The 22604-nt window shown below is 40.6% G+C and overlaps 1 pseudogene; it reads right to left on the bottom strand.

Annotated features, from left to right (window-relative positions):
• Nucleotides 1–1271: 1271 nt before the first annotated feature.
• LOC105809077 lies at nucleotides 1272–16413 on the bottom strand (annotated as a pseudogene).
• Between the last annotated feature and the right edge of the window lie 6191 nt (nucleotides 16414–22604).

The raw sequence follows: 22604 nt of genomic DNA on the forward strand, positions 1-22604 counted from the left end.
TGTTTTGGTCACTGTTACTTTGTAGTATATTTTGAAGTCAGGTAGTGTGATGGCCTTCAGCTTTGTTCTTTTTGCTCTGAATTGCTTTGGCTTTTGGGGGTCTCCTGTGGTTCCTTATGAATTTGAAGAATATTTTTCTATTTTTGTGAAGAATGTCATTGGCATTTTGATAGGGATTGATTGCATTGAATTTGTACTTTTGGTAATGTCATTTTCATAATATTCTTCTAATTTATGAACATGGGATGTGGGATGTCTTTCTAGTTTTTTGTGTCCTCTTCAATTTCTTTCATCAATGTTTTGTAGTTTTCCCTTTTGGAGATCTTTCACCTCTTTGGTTAAATTTATTTTTAGGTAGTTTTTTTTTTTTTTTTTTAAGACAGGGTCTCACTCTGTTGCTTGGGTTAGAGTATATCATCATAGATCACTGCAGCCTCCCAACTCCCGGGCTCATGCAATTCTCCTGTCTCAGCCTCCCAAGTAGCTGGGACCATCATGCCTGGCTAATCTTTTTTTTTTTTTTTTTTGAGACAAGAGTCTCACTCTGTTGCCTGGGTTAGAGTGCTGTGATGTCAGCCTAGCTCATAGCAACCTCAAACTCCTGGGCTCAAGCGATCCTCCTGCCTCAGCCTCCTGAGTAGCTGGGACTATAGGCACGCACCACCATGCCCGGCTAATTTTTTCTATATATTTCTAGTTGTCCAGCTAATTTCTTTCTATTTTTAGTAGAGACGGGGTCTTGCTCTTGCTCAGGCTGGTCTCGAACTCCTGACCTCGAGCGATCCTCCCGCCACAACCTCCCAGAGTGCTAGGATTACAGGCGTGAGCCACCGCACCTGGCCTCCTGTCTCTATTAGTAGCATAAGAACTTCTAAGAATCTAGGGATGCCTACATCACATGCCCCACCCACACATAACTACATGGGAAGCATAAAAACCTTTTGTCAACTTTTTTGGCAGGGAGGGTAGGACAGTGTTTAAGGAAGATGTGGGAGGGATTTTTTTATTCACCCTGCCACCCAAAATTCTAGATCTGTACACGTACTCAGATACACATATCCATTTTTCAATAAACTTTTTCCTCCCTGTAACTACAGAATCCCAGAATCCAGCTTCCCTCAGGCTGACAGATAGTGCCTATTCACTGCACAGATCTAGTTTTATCAACATAATGTAGAAGGCTCTCCTGTGTTGTTTCACAAGCTGAGGGGGAAGGGGCAACAAAGTAGATACTCATGGTAGGGGGGCTTGCTTTTTGTCTTAAATCCAATCTACTTATCAGCACTCTCAAGTGTGGTGGCTTGGAGGGGTTCTCTTGGTACAATATGGTGGAAGTTCTGAAGGTCCCAGTGCACTATGGTGAAGAGGGAGTGTTGAGTGAGGGACCAAGTAGCAGCTCTCACAAAATCTCTGTGGGCTCGGCTTCTAAATACCCCAGAAAGGCTTGAGTCCAGTACAGCAAATGAGCAGGCCTCACCGAGAGAGGCTAGGAAGGAAACACTGGGAGTGTGTGACTGAGCTGAGGCACAGCTTGCATTCTTGGTATCCACAAGGGAGTCAGTCTCATTCTCATCACCAAAGACTTCTCTTTGCTGAGAATGCCAAGCCAGCAGGGTAGGAAGGTAGCCAGAGGCATTGCAGCCCATCTGTGATGCTGGCTTGGGACAGTAGGTATCGCAGAGTAAAATTCTCTTGTCTTCACTGCATGAAAGAAACACAGAATTCTTGTCTTGGGAGAGGCAGCAACACAGGTGACCTGCCCAGCATGAGCTCTGTCTGAATGCAGTACCATGTGCTGAGCACTGTCCCAGACCTTGATGCAGAAGTCTAATACTCCTGACAGCATGTGTGCCAGAGCACAGGACACTGTAGACACGATGTCATCATGCTCATACTTATAAAACTTGCTGACCATAAGTGTCTCATTCTCATATAGTTCCCACAATTCAATAGCACCTGAATTGGAAGCCACTAGGATACCTCTGTCCCCCACCTAAGTGCAGTTGGCCACTCTGGCCTCCACCTGGACTCCAGTGGAGTAGAAGTCTTCTTTGGAGGTGACACAAGGGTCTTTTTTTTGGAGACAGAGTCTCACTCTGTCAACCTGGCTAAAGTGCCGTGGCGTCAGCCTAGCTCACAGCAACCTCAAACTCCTGGGCTCAAGCAATCCTTCTGCCTCAGCCTCCCTAGTAGTTGGGACTACAGGTGTACACCACCACGCCCACCTAGTTTTTTCTATTTTTAGTAGAGACGGGGTCTCAACTCTTGCTCAGGCTGGTCTTGAACTCCTGAGCTCAACTGATCTTCCCGCCTTGGCCTCCCAGGGTGCTGGGATTACAGGCGTGCGCCACCAGGCTGGCCTGATTCCTTTTTCTTTCTCAATTGTGTATCTGCTCTACTGTGTTTTATACTTTAATGTGTTTTCATGGTGGTGATTATGGTCTTTTCACTTCCAGATGCATTGAGCATTTCTTGTAAGGCTGGTCTAGTGGTGTTGAATTCCCTCTGTTATTGCTTGTCTGGGATCAGTGGTTATTTTAATTATGTCTTCTCTTACCCTCTATTTCTTTTTATTTACTTCTTTCAGAAAAGATTAGTTCTTGCACTGTGACTATTTTTGTACTTTGTTTTTATGTCTTCCTTTGGCTTAGATTTTTAATTGCAGAATACACTTAGTATCTGGTCTTTAAATTTATCACAGCCTGCCTTTGATACATTTGGTTATGAGTTAGTTCATGGGTGGCCTGGAGAAATGTTTTGAAGTTGTTAGATGACACGAATAGCATAAGGGATTTTTTAGCTCTGAATAACTTGTTGAGATTATAAAGTGCTTTTAAAAAATTATTTATTTTTAATTGTGATAAAATATATGTAGCCTAAAATTGATCTTTTAGCCATTTTTAATTGTGAAGTTCAGTGGCATTAAGTACATTCACCTCGTGCAACCATCACTACCGCCCATCCACACTACGTTTTTCGCCTTGCACAGCTGAAGCTCTGTGCCCATTAAACAATAATTAAACATTCCACCCACCGGCCCCTGGAAATCACTATACTTTCTCTTCCTAGGAATTTGACCATCATGTGAGTGCGTCACACAGTATTTGTCATTTCCTTACTAGCTTCTTTCATTTAATGTGTTCAGGGTTCATCCATGTTGTATCACGTGTCAGAATTTCTTTCCTTTTTAAGCCTGCATAATACTCCATGGTGTGTATATACATTTTGGCTATCCATTCATCTGTCTGTGGCACTTGGGTTGCCCCCACCTTTTGGCTGCTGTGAATGTGGCTGTACCAATTACATCTTCAGGACTCTGTTTCAGTTCTTCTGGGGTATATACCATAGTGGAATTGCTGAATCATATGGTAAATGTTTGTGATTTTTGGTGTGTTTTTATTATTTTGCTTAGGTTTTGTCCTAATCCATTTTTTTTCAGAAGAGACCACCTATAGGAAGAAGATAGAGAAAGAAACACTTTTTTTTAAAGTATAGTGTCAAACTCCAGGCAGACTTTCTGGCCTATTATAATCAGCTCAGTAGCATCCATGTACTGAATAACTGAACTCAAAGAAAGGTTATGTCAGACAACTATCTGGCAGTTTACAGTTATCTCTGTTTACAGTTTTTGTTCTTTTTTTTTTTTTATTTTGAGACAGGGTCTCACTCTGTTGCCTAGACTGGAGTGCAGTGAGTGGCCCAATCACAGCTCACTGTAATCTCAGACTCCTGTGCTCGAGTGATCTTCCCACTTCAGCCTCTCGAGTAGTTGGGATTACAGGTGCATGCCACCATACCTGGCTAACGTTTTTATTTTTTGTAGAGATGGGCTTGCTGTGTTGCCCAGGCTGGTCTTAAACTCCTGGCCTCAAGTGATCCTTCTGCATTGGCCTCCCAAAGTGCTGGGATTACAGGCATGACCTGTTGCACCCTGCCCAATTTTCATTCACCAAGCAAATGTTTGAGAGCTTACTGTGTGCTAGGCACTGTAGACTAAGTATTACTGAACTTCGTCTTTTGTTGTTGGACTTCCAAGTATCATTATGCATTTAGGAGCTTTGATCCCAATTTTCTGTTAAATGAATGGTCCTGTTTTCTGTGCTCCTTTGTTTACAAACAGATCCCTCTGACTACCTTGGAATCAGATGGTGTGTGGTCAGGGAACCGCGGATGGGCTGTTCTCTGCCTCTCTCGCAGCAGCTCTGCCCCTCTGTGGGACTACTCTCTGCTCTTGCCCCCTCCTGGCCCATCCTCTGTACATCTCTGGTTCAGATTCCAGAAGGAACCTGTCTGAGTTGAGTAGATGCCATTGCCCTTATTGGGCCTAGCCTCAGGAGTTGCTGGTCAGCCTATGAATGGGTTCCGCTTGGGTTGATGCCACTGCTTGTGTCCAGAGAGTGGGCACCTCTGCACACCTGCCCCTACCACTCTGAGTGCAAGAGCTGTTACCATCAAAAGGGAAATTCAGCTGTCTGCTCTGTACCAAGGTAGTGCTGGGCTTAGTAAATATTGCTGACAGGTGCCTGAATGGGATGCAAATTGGCAGGCCCTGGGGTGGATGGCCTGGTTCATCTTTTGCATCACTATTGGAAAAATAAAATCACACCAAGTTGCATAGTTTTTTGGAAGGGCCTATTAGGCAAGGTTAGTGGACTATTTGATTTTTGCCAAGAGAAAAAAAGCTTTGTTCTAATAGGGTAGTATTTATACTTGAGTGAGCTCTAAGAGGATTTCCAGTTTGCAAGAGATATTATTATAATTGTTATCTCTGTGGACCAGCAAGTTTTCCAAATTCATGCATTTCAGTCATCTCATAGACATTAACTGAGCATTTACTGTGTTCAGTAATCAGGGCCCTGCCAATATAATAGGACAAGATAGATGATATCCTTGCCTTCACAAAGCTTATGTTTTTCTGTTTTAAGATCTGCTACGTGAAAATATCTATTAGCTGAAGAGTTAGTAAAGCTTATTGGAATAGGTTTTACCCAGATCCAGAAAGTAAAGTAGGTAAGCTCTTGGTTACTTGGTGTGTGTTTGTGTTTGCTCATTTCTAATACTTTCATATGTCTTTGGAGTCATGTTTGATTTAGAGTTTCATAGCAATTGCTCAGCACACTGTGGTTGAGGCTAATCTAGTTAAGAAGGCTTTAGAAGCCTACAGCAAAGGAGTCTGACGCCAACTTTGGGATTTGTTCAGTACAGCCAAGAGGACACATTTGTGTTTGAACTGGCTCTTGGGTTACAGCTCTGAACACCTGTGGGCTAACTGAGCATGTTCTCATTTTGAAGCCCTTCCCCTTATCACTTACAGAGAACTCTGCCCCTAGGAGAGTATCCGCTTTCGTGGCCAAGTACCCTTTGGGCCTTTATGCTTGTTGAAGAAATACTCAGAGACAGAGGCATTTAGAAAAGGAAAAGTTTACTTGCAAAGAGAGCAAGAGAAAGAATAGCTTGCCAAATATAATACACACGTATTTGAAGGAAAAATTAAACTGCCAAGGTTTCTGAGTTTGTGTTAATCTATTCATGGTGGAAAAACAGTAACAACCTCACATAATTATCTTGTTCACAAAGATCATGACAAATCTTCAGATACAGTACAGCAAAAACGAAGGACAGAATTGATAAGGGAGTCCAGGTTTAAAGGAAACATTTTATTGTTTTTCAGATCAGAAGCAGTGAGGTGACCCTATCATTTTTGTTTTATCTCGAGGTGCAAAGTCTTTCTTTCCTGTTGATGATATAGGAAGTTCTTAATTATATTGAAGCAGGGCAAAGTGACATTTTACTTCTGTACCCTTCGTAATTCATAAACTCCAGGAGGAAAAAGGACCCAAGGGAAAAACCATGATTGCAGAATGTATTCTTGTCCTCTAAACAAGTGATAAGCCTTTGCTCCATTGGCTTTTAATACTGGCTGCTGTTAGAATCACCTGGCAGTCTTCAAAAACTGTGGATGCCCACCGTGTTTACTTACATACTAGTTTAATTGGTCCGGAGTGGACACTGAGTATTAATATTTTTAAGAAGTACCTCCCAGTAATTGTAGTGTGCAGCCAAGGTTGAGAACCACGGCTTTTATCATTGCAGAAAACTGGAGCCTCTACTAGTCACAGCGGTGCTCTTATGCTAATTTACAGCTTGATTAAGTCATGCTGCTTTTGTAGATGCTTGAGGAAGGGGAAGAGGAAGAGATCTCCTGTTTTCTATTACCTTCGCTACTGCTTAGTCAATTTAAGGGGATATAATCAATACTGTTTAAAGTCTTTCCAAATATAAAATCAAGCCTGGACCTTTTGGAAGTTGCCCTTCTAGACAGGTTTTCACTTACCAATTTTGATTTTGAGGGCTGAAAGTGGTGGTGGTGATCTTATAGATTTATTACATCTGAATTTAATACTACTCACTGTTTTCATGGCTTTGTACAATATAAAAACTTGTTTGAATAAAATATTGATATTAATACTGATGTTTTAAGATAAGACACATGTCTTATTGTTTCATTGATTTTTTAAATTGATACCTAATAGTTGTACATATTTATGTGATATATGATGTTTTGATACATATAATATGTAATGATCAAATCAGGGTAATTGGGATATCTGTCACCTCAAACATTTATCATTTCTTTGTGTTGGGAACATTCCAAATCTTTTAGCTAGTTTGAAATACACAATAAATTTCTTGTTAACTCTAGTCGCCCTACTGTGCTATCAAATGCTAGAACTTATTCCTTCTAACTGTGTTTTTGTACCCATTAACCAATCTCTCTCCATCTCCCCACCCACATCCTTCCCAGCCTCTGGTAACCACCATTCTACTCACTACCTCCATGAGATCAGTTTTTTTTTTTAGTTCCTATATATGAGTGAGAACATGCAATACTTATCTTTTTGTTCCTGGCTTATTTCACTTAACATAATGTCCTCTAATTTCATCCATGTTGCTGCAAATGACAGAATTTCATTCTTCTTTATGGCTGAGTAGTATTGAATTGTGTATATATATCACATTATCTTTGTAGATTCATCTGTTGGAGGACATGTAAGTTGATTCCATATCTTGGCTATTGTGAAATAGTGCTGCAATAAACATGGGAGTACAGATATCTCTTCAATATACTGATTTCCTTTCTTTTGGGTATATACCCAGCTCGATCATATGGTAGTTCTATTTTTAGTTTTTTGAGCAACCTCCATACTGTTTTCCACCAACAGCATATGAAGGTTCCCTTTTTTCCACACCTTGGCCAGCATCTGTTATTTTCTGACCTTTTGATAATAGACATTCTAATTGGTGTGAGATGAGATCTCGTTGTGGTTTTGGTTTGCATTTCCCTGATGATTAGTGATGTTGGCATTTTTTCATATGCCTGTTGGCCTTTTGTATGTCTTCTTTTGTGAAATGTCTATTCATATCTTTTGCCGGTTTTTAATCAGATTATTTGTGGGTTTTTTGCTATTGAGTTGTTTGAGTTCTTTATATATTCTGATTATTAATTCCTTGTTGGATAGATGGTTTGCAAATATTTTCTCCCATTCTATAGGCTGACTCCTCACTTGGTTGATTGTTTTCTTTGCTGTGCAGAAGCTTTTTAGCTTGATATAATTCCATTTGTCAAGTTTTGCTTTTGTTGCCTGTGCTTTTGAGGTCTTACCCAAAAAATCTTTGCCCAGACCAATGTCCTGCAGCATTTCTGCAATGTTTTCTTCTAGTAGTTTCATAGTTTCAGGTCTTACATTTAAGTCTTTAATCCATTTCGATTTGATTTTTGTATATGGTGAGAGATAAGGGTCTAGTTTCATTTGAGTGCACATGGATATCCAGTTTTCCCAGCACCATTTTTTGAAGAGACTGTCCTTTCAACAATGTATCTTCTTTGTGTCTTTGTCAAAAATGACTTGGCTGTAAATATGTGGATTTATTTCTGGGTTCCCTGTTCTGTCACATTGGCCTCTGTGTCTGTTTTTATGCCAGTGTTTCATTGATGTTTAAAAGTGAATTTGGCATCTCTCCTTCAGACATTAGTCAAGACTATTTTCAGATTTTAGATTATGAGTGTTCCAAAATTTATGCGATGGTTGTATTGGGTTCCTAAAATGTAAATAGTGTTTGCATTTCACATAAATGTTTTGGAAATGATATCTACCTTATTTGATGACATCTAATATCTTTAGCTCTTCAGCATCTCTCAAGAAGTTTATGATCTAATTCTCAATCTACTAATCCACCAAGAAGTTACTAGCTGGATGTCTTAGTAAATATTTTACTTGAATAATAATTTCCTAATTGAGATGATTATAGATATGTCTGTTTTAGAGTGGAAAGGAGGTTTTCAAAATTGCTTGTCAGGCAGAAACTGGGATGTTTTTGCCTCCCTTCCCCACAGGGCCCAGCAGCTGAAAGCCTATACTTGGTGACCACAGCGCTATTTTTAACTTGTTTCAAACAACTGTAGTGATAATCTCGTTAAATATTTCTAACTTGCAACATGATTCAGGTGGACAACAACCACTTCACCCCCTTTTACACTTTATGAATCTTGGGAAAAGATATTTTTAAAAGTGGCAAAGTTGAAGGTGAGAGAAACTACGAGGCCACACTCTCCCCTGTCTTATCTGAACAGTTATAATTAATGATACTCCAGGTGTCCTTGTTTGCTGCCATATCTGCTTTCAGTGACCTGAGTTTACAGCTATGTACTCTGCTCTGGGCAGGGGTTTTTTTATACTTTTACCTCATGCCAGAGACTCTGGGCAAACCTTGGCCTTTTCTGGATCTTCCTAAGTACAGAACTGCGGGAGCCTTACTGCGCGGCAGGAGAGCCTGGGAGTTCAAGCTCCCAAGAATAGCTGACTGTGTCACGTATAAGGTCCCTGATGCTTTCCGTGAGGAAGCAGGGGGTCTGCCTCTCGTTCTGCTCCTGCTTCACCTCTGTGGATTTGGTTAGGCATGAGAGTAGACTTAGCGACCAACTTCTGACCACACCGCCCTCTGCTAGAGGTGGTAGCGTGAGGATGCGGTAGTAGACTGGTTCACAAAGACAGACTGGAGGACTGGCGGGGGGAGCTCTGCTGCCTCCCACTGGTTTGAGGAAAGGTGGTTTTCTGTTTGCTCACCATAGCAGCCACTTCATTCTCCCACCTTTGAGAATCTCTCAAGGAGCCAGTAAAATGTATGAAGAAAGCCCTTGTGTAATGTGGTAGTGTAGTGTCTGCCTGGGTTCGAATTCTGACTCTACCACCTACTACCTCAATCTTATTACTTAATCTCTCTGTGCTTCAGTTTTTTTTTTTTTCATGTAGTTAGCTGTGAGATTTAAATGAGATATTTGGGAAGCACTTAACATACTGCCTCATACATATTGTTATGGGCTGAATTTTGTCTTCCCCAAATTCATATGTTGAAGCCTTAATCCCCAAGTACCTCGGAATGTGACTGTATTTGGAGATAGAGTCTTCAAAGAGGCAATGAAGGTAACATGAGGTTACTAGGGTGAGCCCTAATCCAGATAGGACCGGTATCCTTATAAGAGGAGGAAATTTGGACGCAGCCAGGCACAGAGAGAAGACCATGTAAAAACCCAGGGGGACGATGGCCATATAAAAGCTAAAGAGACGGGCCTCAGAAGAAACCAATTCTGCCAACACCTTGGTCTTGGACCTCTGGGCTCCAAAATTGTGAGAAAATAGATTTTTGCTGTTAAAGCAACTCAGTCTGTGGTGGTATGTTTGTTATGGCAGCCCTAGCAAACTAATACACATAACTAAACACACAATAAATATTAGCTGCTAATACTATTATTATTTCCAAGGCACTCAACCAAAGTAAAAATAAAACAGCCACAAAATGGGGAATTCTAACCAGAGGATAATACTAACCATTTTAGTAAAAGAGATCATCCACAAAAGGGAAGTGATAAATTTTATAATTGTTGTGGCTGGGGAAGCAGGTGGGATACCCTAAGTGAGCTAAGGAGGTCGTGGCCCACAAGGACACGTAGTTGCCCTGGCAAGTCGGTGGGATGTGCAGTTGGGCGCTCACACGTCTGCCTGGGGAGCGCTCTGCTCGGGCACCAGAGGCTGGACTCCCTCAGACCCAGTCAAGGAGCCACGATACACTGGAACCCACCAACAATGGAAGAATGAGATAGAAACAAAAGAACACAGTTTTAAAATTTTTATTTTATTTTTTTAGCCTACTGCACCTGATATTCCCAGGCAGTCTCCCATCCAAATACCAGCCTGGCCCTGCTTAGCGATCAGATGAGATTGGCCGTGTTCAGGGTGGTATGGTTGTAAACATGTTTTGCTTTTTGTTTTTTAAATGGGTAATATATTCATGCAATAATAAAATCAAATAGTACAAAAGTGAATTAGAGTAATCTTATTTACTTTTGACACTCAGCCTCGACCCCCACCAGCTAAGGCAACCTCTCTTACTGTTATTTTTGTGCATCTTCCAGAGATATCTGTGTATATACAAAAATGTATTTCTGCTTTATGTTTAAATTAATTTTAATTGACAAAAATTATATATATTTATCATAGATATGATGTTTTTTGGTTTTTTTGTTTTGTTTTGTTTTTTGAGACAGAGTCTCACTCTGTTGCCTGGGCTAGAGTGCCGTGGCGTCAACCTAGCTCACAACAACCTCAAACTCCTGGGCTCAAGCGATCCTCTTACCTCAGCCTCCTGGGTAGCTGGGACTACAGGAATGTGCCACCATGCCCGGCTAATTTTTTCTATTTTTAGTTGTCTGGCTAATTTATTTCTATTTTTAGTAGAGACGGGGTCTTGCTCTTGCTCAGGCTGGTCTCAAACTCCTCAGCTCAAGCAATCCTCCTGCCTCGGCCTCCCAGAGTGCTAGGATTACAGGCGTGAGCCACCGCGCCTGGCCCTAGATATGATGTTTTGAAATACGTATACATTGTGCAATGGCTAAATTGAGCTAATTAACATACATATTACCAGTGCTTTATATTTATTTTAAAACACAGATTATTGGTATTAGTACATATAAAAGAAGAGCATATTTTTTTTTAAATCTAAACTTTCATATAGATATAATCCCTAACATTCCCTTTTTTTTTTTTTTGAGACAGGGTCTTACTTTGTCACCTGGGCTAGGGTGTAGTGGTGTCATCATAGTTCCTTGCAATCTCAAACCCCTGGGCTCAAGCAATCCCCCTGCCTCAGCCTCCCAAGTAGCTGTGACTATAGGCACATGCCATGATGCCTGGCTAATTCTGTTTTTTTGTAGAGATGGGGTCTCACTCTTTTTTTTTTTTTAAGATTCTATTTTTTTTTTTTAATTTCAGCATATTATGGGGGTACAAATGTTTAGGTTATATATATTGCCTTTGCCCCACCCGAGTCAGAGCTTCAAGTGTGTCCATCCCCCAGACAGTGCACACCACACCCATTAGGTGTGTATGTACCCATCCACTCCTCCCTCCTCCCTTCTGCCCGACACCTGATGAATGTTATTACTATATGTGCATTTAAGTGTTGATCAGTTAAAACCAATTTGATGGTGAGTACATGTGGTGCTTGTTTTTACATTCTTGGGATACTTCACGTAGTAGAATGGGTTCCAGAATAATACAAGAGGTGCTAGATCACCATTGTTTTTTGTGGCTGAGTAGAACTCCATAGTTTATATATACCACATTTTATTAATCCACTCACGTATTGATGGGCACTTAGGCTGTTTCCACATCTTTGCAATTGTGCTGCTATAAACATTCCAGTGCAGATGTCTTTTTTTACAGAATGTCTTTTGTTCTTTTGGGTAGATGCCCAGTAATGGGATTGCTGGATCAAATGGTAGGTCTACTTGTATCTCTTTGAGGTATCTCCATATTGCTTTCCACAGAGGTTGTACTAGTTTGTAGTCCCACCAGCCGTGTAGGAGTGTTCCTATCTCTCCTCATCCATGCCAACATTTATTGTTTTGGGACTTTTTGATAAAGGCCATTCTCACTGGAGATAAGTGATATTTTATTGTGGTTTTGATTTGCATTTCCCTGATGATTAGAGATGTTGAGCATTTTTTCCCTTTTTTTGGCCATTAGTCTATCTTCTTTTGAAAAGGTTCTGTTCATGTCCTTTGCCCACTTTTTGATAGGGTTGTTTGATTTTTTTCTTGCTGATTTTTCTGAGTCTGTATAGATTCCAGTTATCAGCCCTTTATAAGATATGTAACAGTTGAATATTATCTCCCATTCTATAGGTTGTCTGTTTGCTCTCATGATAGTTTCCTTGGCTGTGCAGAAGCTTTTTAATTTGATCAGATCCCATTTATTTATTTTTGTTGTTGCTGTGATTGCCTTTGAGGTCTTCTTCATAAATTCTTTACCTAGGCCAAAGTCTATAAGAGTTTTTCCAACATTTTATTCTAGAATTCTTATAGTTTCATGCCTTAGGTTTAAGTCTGTTATCCACCATGAGTTGATTTTTGTGAGAAGTGAAAGGTGTGGATCTGTTTCAGTCTTCTACATGTGGCTATCCAATTTTCCCAGCACCATTTATTGAATAACGATTCTTTTCCCCAGTGTATTTTTTTGTCTGCTTTGTCAAAGATGAGATACCTATATGAGGATGGTTTTATAGCTGGGTTCTCAGTTCTATTGCATTGGTCTATGTCTCTGTTCTTGTGCCATTACCATGCTGTTTTAGTTACTATAGCCTTGTTGTATAGCTTGAAGTCTGGTAAATTGATGTCTCCTAATTTGTTCTTTTTGCTTCAGATTGCTTTTGCTATACGGGGTCTTCTCTGGTTCCATACAAAGTGTAGAATTATTTTTTCTAGATCTGTGAAAAATGGTATTAGTGTTTTAATAGGGATTGCATTGAATCTGTAGATCACTTTGGGTAGTATAGACATTTTAACAATTTTGATTCTGCCAACCCATGAGAATGGTGTGGTTTTCCACCTGTTCACATCCTCTGCTATTTCCTTCCTCAGTGTTTTGTAGTTCTCCTTAGTTAAATATATTCCTAGGTATTTTATTTTCTTTGTTGCTATTGTGAAGGGTATTGAGTCTTTGATTCGGTTCTCAGTTTGACTGTTGTTGGCGTATAGGAATGCTACTGATTTCTGTACATTGATTTTGTAACTTGAGAGTTTGCTGAATTTGTTTATCAATTCCGGTAGTTTCATGGCAGAATCTTTGGGGTTTTCAAGATATAAGATCATATCATCAGCAAAGAGTGATAGTTTGGCCTCTTCTGCCCCCATTTGGATGCCCTTGATTTCCTTCTCTTGTCTGATTGCTCTAGCTAGAACTTCTAGCATTATGTTGAATAGAAGTGATGATAGAAGGCAACCTTGTCTGGTTCCAGTTCTAAGTGGGAATGCTTTCAATTTTTCCCCATTCAGTATGATGTTGGCTGTGGGTTTGTCATATATGGCTTGTATCATATTTAGGTAAGTCCTGTCTATGCCTATTTTGTTAAGCTTTCTTATCATAAAAGGTTGTTGAATTTTGTCGAGTGCTTTTTCTGCATCTGTTAAGAGGATCATATGTTCTTTGTTTTTGCTTCTATTTATGTGGTGAATTACATTTATAGATTTGCATATGTTCAACCATCCCTGCATCTCTGGGATGAAGCCCACTTGGTCGTGAAGGATTACTTTTTTGATAAGTACCTGAATTCAGCTTGCTAGGTTTTTGTTGAGAATTTTTGCATCTGTATTCATAGGGGATATTGGTCTGTAGTTTTCTTTTTTTGTTGTATCCTTTCCTGGTTTTGGTATCAGGGTGATGTTGGCTTCATAAAACGTGTTGGGGAGGATTCATTCCTTCTCCATGTTGTGGAATAATTTCTGCAGGATAGACACCAGTTCTTCTTTCTAGGTCTGATAAAATTTGGGCATGAAACCATCTGGTCTGGGACTTTTCTTTTTAGAAAGATTTTTTATTGTTGCTTCAATTTCAGTACTTGATATCGGTCTGTTCATGAATTCTATTTCTTCCTGATTGAGCCTAGGGAGGCAGTGTGTTTCTAACAGTTTGTCCATTTCCTCCACATTTTCAAGTTTATGTGCATAGAGGTTTTCATAGTGTTCATAAATGATATTTTGTATTTCCGTGGCATCAGTTGTAATTTCTTCTTTTTCATTCCTGATGGAGCTTATTAGAGTCCTTTCTTTTCTGCTTCTTGTTAATCTAGTCAGAGGCATGTCAATTTTGTTTATTTTTTCAAAGAACCAACTTTTATTTTATTAATCTTCTGTATAGTTTTTTTTGTTATCAATTTCATTTAGTTCTGCTCTGATCTTTGTTATTTCTTTTCTTCTGCTGGGTTTGGGGTCAGTTTGCTCATCCTTTTCCAATTCTTTGAGATGATTCATTAGATTGTTTATTTGTGATCTTTCTGTCTTTTGCATTTATGGATATAAATTTTCCTCTCAGGACTACTTTAGCTGTGTCCCACAGATTTTGATAACTTGTGTTTCCTTTATCATTTAGTTCAAAGAATCTTTTGATTTCTATCTTGATTTCCTCCTTAATGCAATAATCATGCAGCAGAAGGTTGTTTAGTTTCCATTACTTTGTGTAGAGATGAGAATTTCTGTTGGAGTTGACTTCTAATTTTATTCCACTGTGGTCTGAGAAGATGCATGGTATAATTTCTGTTTTTTAAAATTTTTTGAGATATGCTTTGTGGCCTGGGATATGATCAGTCTTAGAAAGGGTCCCATGAGCTGATGAGAAAAACATATATTCAGTGGTTTTTGGGTAGAATGTTCTATAAATGTCAGTCAGGCCCATTTGTTCTAGAGTTTTGGTTAAGTCCATTGTTTCTTTATTTTCTGTTTGGAGGATCTTTCCCATTCTGTCAGAGGGGTGTTGAAGTCTCCAGCTATTATGGTGTTGCTGTTTATCATTTTGTTTAGATCAAGTAGGATTTGCTTTATGAATCTGGGTGCACCTGAGTTAGGTGCATAAATATTTAGAATTGTTATGTCTTCTTGTTGAAATGTCCCATTCACCATTATATAGTAACCATCTTTGTCTTTCATTACTTTTGTTGATTTGAAGACTAAGTCATCTGAACTGCCACGCCAGCTTTCTTTTGGCTTCTGTTTGCTTGAAATATCATTTTTCCATCCCTTCACCTTGAGTCTGAATGCATCGTTGTGGGTTAGATGTGTTTCCTGAAGACAGCAGATACTTACTTGGCTTGTGTACATTTATCCAGCCTATGTCTCTTTAGTGGGCAGTTCAAGTCATTCTCATTTATTGAGAGGATTGATAAGTGGGGCAGATTTTCATACTGTTGAGGTGAACTTTGTTGCTTTGCTTTCTCTCTTGAGCCATTGCGGTATCTGGCCTTTGACCTTAAGCTTTTGGATGATTTTACATTCGTGAGTGTTTATTGTGCTGATCCATGTATAACACTGTTTTGAGTACTTCCTGGAGAGCTGGTCTTGTCTTGATGAATTCCCTCAGTCTTTTCTTGTCTCAGAAGGTCTTTATTTCTCCTTCATATACAAAACTTAGTTTTGCAGTGTGCAAGATTCTAGGCTGGGCATTATTCTGTTTGAGAAGAGTGAGAATGGGGCCCCAGTCTCTTCTTGCTTGTAAGGTTTCAGGTGAGAAGTCTGCTGTTATTCTGATGGGTTTTCCTCTGTAGGTTACCTGCTGCTTTTGCCTTACAGCTTGTAGGAGGGCCTCTTTGGTGGTTATTTTGGTCAGTCTGAGGACTGTGTGTCATGGTGTCTTCCTGTTTGCGATGAATCTCCCAGGAGTCCTTCGAAGCTTCTTGTACCTGCATATCTAGATTTTTAGCAAGGCCTGGGAAATTTTTCCCTATTATATTCTCAAATATCTTATCCAATCCTTGTATATTTTCTTCTTCACTCTCAGGGATGCTTATGATTCTCACATTAGGCCTCTTCACATAATCCCACATTTCTTGTAGGCTTTGCTCTTTTCTCTTATTTCTCTGCTCTATCTCTGTGACTGACTTATTTAATTAAAAGGTGTTATTTTCAATCCCTGAGATTCTTTCTTCTGTTTGATCTACCCTGTTCTTGAGGCTTTCCACTGTGTTTTGTAATTCCTTGAATAAATTCTTCATTTCCAGAAGTTCTGTTTGATTTTTTTTAATATTTCAATTTCTTTAGTGAATTTTTCTTTCAGGTCCTGGATTCTTTTTGTGGTTTCTTTGGGTTGGTTATCCATTTTCTCTTGCATATCATTGAGTTTTCTTACAATCCATGTTGAAAATTCTTCTGTCATTTTAGTGTTCTGAATTTGGTTGATTGCTGGTGTTTCCCTTTTGGGGCATGCTTTCCATTTGATTCTTCATACTTCCAGAGTTCTTTAGCTGATTCCTTTCCATCTGGATCAGCTATTGCTTCTTACCGTTAGATTTTCGTTTGGATAATGACATGCCCTGTTTAGTCTCTGAGCCAGTAGGTGGTGTTTGTGGATCTGATTTTACCACATGCTGTATGATGAGTCAGTAGATGCAATAAAGGGTGTATAAATTGACCTCCCTGTTAGTAGGTGACACTTGCTGGGAGGGGCAAGCTGCAGTGTTGTTTTTGGGTCCTGTAACCAGCTTTTGTTCTCTGGAGAGGCACTCTAGTGCCTCATGTGGTGGGTGGTGCCCTGGGATTTCCAGGTGTGTCCTTATTCTCTATCTCAGTGGGGGAAGGTGGGGGAGTGAGGCTGGGCAGAGCTGGGCTGGGTGAGCCTGCCCTCAAGCTCCACAAATGGTGTTAGCAGAGGTCAAAGGTCTGTTCTTTGCTTCTGGGCAAAGCTGCCAGGGAGCGGCTGAAATGGCTCCACTCAGCTGAAAAGCCTGTGTGTGGGGGTGGGGCTGAGACCTACAGTCTATGTGTGGGGGTGGGGCCGTCTGAGACCTGCAGTCTGGAGCAGGCTTCGCTCCTTTCCACCCTCCCCTATTCCATGGTTTCTCCCGGGCCTTTGCCAGCAGGCAGGACCTCAAGCCAGTGGATCTCCCCTGGCTGTGATGTGGGCTGGGAGGTCCCCTGTCCAGGATCGCAGGCTGAGCTGGGAGCACAGCCCTCCCATAGGAGGAGGGTTACCCCTCAAAAATGCTGATCTGCCCGTGAAGGCACACACATCTCAGTATGCTCATTCACAAATAACCCTTCTGTGCCCCCGGGGAATGTGATGGAGACCTGGGTGTATGGGATCTGGTCTGTAGACCTGTCCCCTGGGCCCTGGAGATGAACTCCTGACCCTGGTAGGGAGAAGAGTGCTGGTCTCAAGTCCCCCACAGGGTGCCCAAGCTGGATCAATGTCTCTCCGCCTCGGGATTTGCCCCACTCTCCTGGAGTCACCAGACAAGCAGGGCCTGAGAATGGCTGGCAGGTAGGGAGCTCACAGTCTGAGTACCCCTCAGTCTGCTGTAGGGCCCCAAAAGGAAAGGTCCCATTCCTTGGAGATGCCTCTGGGTGGTGGCTACATTGTCTCTCTCAGCAGCTGCTGGTAGGGCAGGGGAAGGGAAGAATGAAGCAATATGGCGCCTGCCGATCAGCTTGGGACTGTGGGCGTGAGGTGCCCCGAGGGAGCTGGGAGCCTGGTGCCCTGTCTGCAAGAGGCCACCGCTCACTGGCGCCAGCCGTCTCTGGGCTGCTGTTGGCAGGTCTCTCTAGCAGCTCAGTAGCCCACCAACAGTCCGAGATGTGAGGGAGGGGAAAGTTATCTGCTCCACCTACCCTTGTCGCTGGTCTCCAAGCCTCTCAGGGACTTTTCGCCTTCCAGTTCTCCTCCACAACGTCTTCCCGTGGAGTCTCCTGTAGTTTCAGGCACCCTTCCTTCCACTGTCATCTGATCTATGTTTGTCTGCCTGTTTATTTTTTTTTCACTTTCTACGAAAATCTATCATTCTTGCAGAGATACTCTGGCTGGTGGTTTTTCTCATCCGCCATCTTTGGGGTCTCGCTCTTGCTCAGGCTGGTTTCAAACTCCTGACCTCAAGAGATCGTCTCCCCTTGGCCACCTTAAGTCCTAGGATTACAGATGTGAGCCACCTTGCCCCTAACATTCCCTTTAATCAATATTTTTGACCTATCCAAGGTGCCCAGCTATCATGCTTTATATGTCAAGTTCCAGGCATCGTACTGGTGCTGGGATATGTTGTGGGGGAGCAAATCAGACATGATCTCTGACCTCATGATTTTTAGAGTCTAATAGAGAGACCGATATCAAATGTTGGCATAAATTATCAACTGTAATTTGCTGTGAGTCAGGCAGCACATAGTGGTAACAGGAGCACATACCGGCTGCGGTGTTTTGCCCTTGGCAGAGGATGGGGTTGAGGGTCCCACTTCACGGTTGAGGATGCGGACTTCCGCTTCATCTCCCTGTTCGTAGTGCTGTACCTCACTCTGCTCTCCTCAGTGCCCAGTGTCCCCAAGTTCAGTGCCTTTTTTTCTTTTTCTCCATAAAATAAATCTAGAGGCCAGGCACAGTGGCTCATGCCTGCAATCCTAGCACCTTGGCAGGCTGAGATGGGAGGATTGCTTGACGCCAGGAGTTTGAAACCAGCCTGGGCAACATAGTGGGACCCAGTCTCTATATAAGAACTTAAAAATTAGCCTTGTGTGATGGTGTGTGCATGTAGTTCTGTCTACTCAGAAAGTGAGTGAGGCAGGAGGATTATTTGCGCCTGGGGAGTTGGAGGCTGCAGTGAGCTGTGATCACACCACTGTACTCCAGCCTGGGCAACAGAGCAAGACTCCTCTCTCTTAAAAAACAAAAATAAAACTATAAACTGTGTGTGGTAGTGGTGGGGGGACAGGATGTGGGTCACCTCAATATGTGGAGTCCAGGTGGCCTGTGAGGTCTAACAGCTACTTTAAACAATCATTCCCACCTGGACCTTCTGTTCTAAGCCTTTCTGGAGTTGTCTAACAACGACCAAGTTTGCTTTCTCAATTTTGGATTCTTCCAATAGATGAGGCGGTGGCAAAAACATCTTTATTTCATCATCCTGAAACCAGTGTCAATTTACTTATGTATCTTTCCCAATAGCCTGTGAAATATGTGAGGGCAGGGGGTTACCTCAGTATCTCTAGATGAGCAAAATGCCAGGCACATCTTTGGTGCTCACTAAATATTTATTGAATAACTAATACTTAAAATGTATAACTATTTTTGCATTCACTCACATGCATATGCACAATGCCTCTATCAGGTAATCAGGGGTCAGGTGGTATTATCCTCAGTTTTCAAAGATTGTGAATATTTTAAAACTCCTTAATATCTATGACTGAATGAGTTTCTTTCCTGAAGGGTTGCATTTCCCATTAGTGATCATGAGAAAACACAGAGCATGGAAGCTCCTTACTGCTATCCCATTATTCTTTTCATGAAAACTTCTGTCCTTCCCACCAACAAAAGGCACCTGTGGTGGCATCAGTAGCAACACAGGTAGAGACTCACAGGCAATAAGATGACGTTTTGATTAAAAAATACTTTCATCTGTCTTCCTGGTCACACTCTCTTCTCCCTAAGTATATACAGAAACCTGATTTTATGAATCTGAGACTTTCTCCAGGAGATATTTTGCTTTGTAAGCCATTCTTGGAGATTGGCCAAAGTGCCCAAACAAAGCTACTGCCGAGGGTGGGGAAGTGAGGTAGAGAAGCAGTGGATCAGGTGGTGTGTGTCTTATGAATTCCTCCTTGGATCCCAGATTCCAGACATAAATCCATGACTATTTCCCTGTACAAACCTGTTTATTAAGCATAACTGGGGCATTAATGGTATTGGATTTTATTCACTATTATTATAAAACCCAAATGGTGAAAGGTAACAATTCTCATCACGTCAGGGGAAAGAGGCAAGGTATTAGGAGATAAAAATAAGTTGAGCGTGTATGCTGACTGTCCTCTGAAGAGGTGCAGGGCTCGCTAAGAGAGATCTGAAATATCCAGCCTAAAAATAGCTGCTTATGCACGGCCACCTTCTCCCACTTCCCTCTGTTGATGGCAGAGCCCTCACAATGTTATTTATAGGTGGGTTTATTTTTACTTTATAAAATTAAATATATGAATATTTTAAGAAATATTATTCTGAAACTGAGAAATCAATTTAAAAGCTTATTTGATAGGCCTTACGGGAATATCCCTGTACATCAGCTGTTATGAAAATGAAATAGAGTAGCTAGAGAATCAAGACTTTACAGCTACAAGACTTTACTAGTGTAGAATACAGTTCTGAAAGAGATCATCAGGGCAATGTGCCTGATGGCAGCTGAGACTAATGAGGAGATGACCTATGATAATCAGTGGGGCAGGATGGAGTCCACGAGCTCTCTGGGTGCCGGCTCCTGCTATGCTTACTGGCAGGACGACCTCACAGGACCACCTCCTCCGAGAATTCATCATATCCTTAACGATGCTTTCTCTTCACATTTTTGTTTTTGCCCAATTTACTGGCCTTCTTCATAGACAGTATGTTGTGTCCATTTAAAACGGAATATTATTAATACATAGTTTGTCAAGAGAAAATCTTTTTTTTTTTTTTTTTTTTGAGACAGAGTCTCTGTTGCCCAGGCTAGAGTGCCATGGTGTCAGCCTAGCTCACAGTAACCTCAAACTCCTGGGCTCAAGCGATCCTCCTGCCTCAGCCTCCCGAGTAGCTGGGACTACAGGCATGTGCCACCATGCCCGGCTAATTTTTTTATATATTTTTAGTTGTCCAGATAATTTCTTTCTATTTTTTTTTTTAGTAGAGACAGGGTCTCGCTCTTGCTCAGGCTGGTCTCGAACTCTTGAGCTCAAACAATCCGCCCGCCTCGGCCTCCCAGAGTGCTAGGATTACAGGCGTGAGCCACCGCGCCCGGCCAAGAGAAAGTCTTGAGTGGGAAGTAGGAAGAATGAGAGAAAACAATATTAAAAACTGTAATGTTAACAAACATTAATATTTAGTTTAATTCATTAAACATTAAGGCAATGTTTAATGAAATTATTTGATGTCTCTAAGTTTCTGGTTCTTTTTCATATAAATGAAAACATCCTAAAGAATGAAATTGTTTCTTCAGCATTACTAAAAAAAAGGGATTTTTTTTTTTTGTGGTCTGAGTGAAAGACAAGATTTTATTAATAGCCAATCTAAAACGGAGAGAAAATAATCATGAAATACTGGAAGCTCCTTACAAAAAAATTTCTTGGTAAAGTAGGTCCAAATTTCAGCACCCTCCCAGGTGAGTTATTGAAACACTATCTGGAGCTCACTAAAGGCAGCTGAGCTACAGACTCTAAGGATAGTTACAAAGGAGATGTAGAAAAGGGAACTGGAGATATACTAAGCATCTAAAACTGAGCTAGTTTTTGGCACTTGTGTTGAAAAATCATTTGTTAATATGGTTGTGTCCAATTATGAAGTTAAGAATGGTTATTCTGTTGAAAATATTGTGGTGTTACTCTGATGTGAAAGATGATGGAAGCAGAAGTCCAGACAGCACAGAACTTAGAAGAGAAAGTAACAAAGAACACTGCATCAATGTCCACCCACGCAAGGGTAAGAAAACTCTAATTCTGAGGATGAGGCCCAGCATCCAGAACAAAACGGATACCCAGAAGCAGGGACTTTTATTATGTTTTAGCAGGACTGGAGAGAAATACGCTCAGGGACAGGATTTGTATCTTTTTGATTCCATATTTACCAGATAATTTTCAGAAAACCAGTCTTCCCAGTATTTGGAAGTATATTTTCTGGCAATGGAAATCCTATTTCTGGTAAATGACCAGATGAGCTATTTATATTAAAATAAGAGCTTTTTTTTAATTGAAAAAAGGCATTTAGGTTTTTAAAAAGTAATATTATAGTTTTTGCTTTCTCTCTGAAAAGTCCTAGCCCCAAGATTGATTATATTTAAATGAGAATGAACACTGAAGATCTACATTCTTAGAACTCTCTAAGGATGAGTGCTAAAATTTTCCTAGACTATTTATTTTTTAAACCCTAAAATTTTGGTAAGGGAATTATAATACATCAATCAGGATATAAGAATAAATTTATTTCACTAAAATTCAGAAAAGGATAGGGTCAGATATAACCAATGTAAGCTTATAAGAAAGATGAAGTCACACTGCCATATTTCATATTTTATTCAATTTTAATATGGTTTCCATTAACTTTTAAAACAAAATGATTTCCAGTTTAAAAAACAATGCACTGACCACATAGTTCCTTTTTCATTTTATACAGTTATACAAATATTCTAAATACACATTTTGTGTTCAAGATGATGGCAAATAAGATTAACTGTACAGTACATAAGGAAAGAAAATATTTTAAGCATATTTAGAAGCAATAGAAATGTCTATACAAAACAAGCAAAAATGGAATAAAATTTTTTATTTTTAAAGTATTGCAACAGGCCCACAGGTTTATAACAAAAATGTCTTTGCACAGTTCCTCACAATGCCCCATTAATAGCTAAAGCAAGACAGCGGTTTTTAGAAAATAATGTTTCAAAATGCTACACATGGTACTATTATTTGCACAGTTTGATCAAAATAACGATCTACTTTGAGTCAAGCAAAACCTAGAGGAAATATACCAAACAACTTGAAAATCATTTGTATAAAATTCATTGCA

The sequence above is a fragment of the Propithecus coquereli genome, unplaced genomic scaffold (assembly GCF_000956105.1).
Source record: "Propithecus coquereli isolate 6110/MARCELLA unplaced genomic scaffold, Pcoq_1.0 Scaffold189, whole genome shotgun sequence".
In the NCBI taxonomy this organism is placed as follows: domain Eukaryota; kingdom Metazoa; phylum Chordata; class Mammalia; order Primates; family Indriidae; genus Propithecus; species Propithecus coquereli.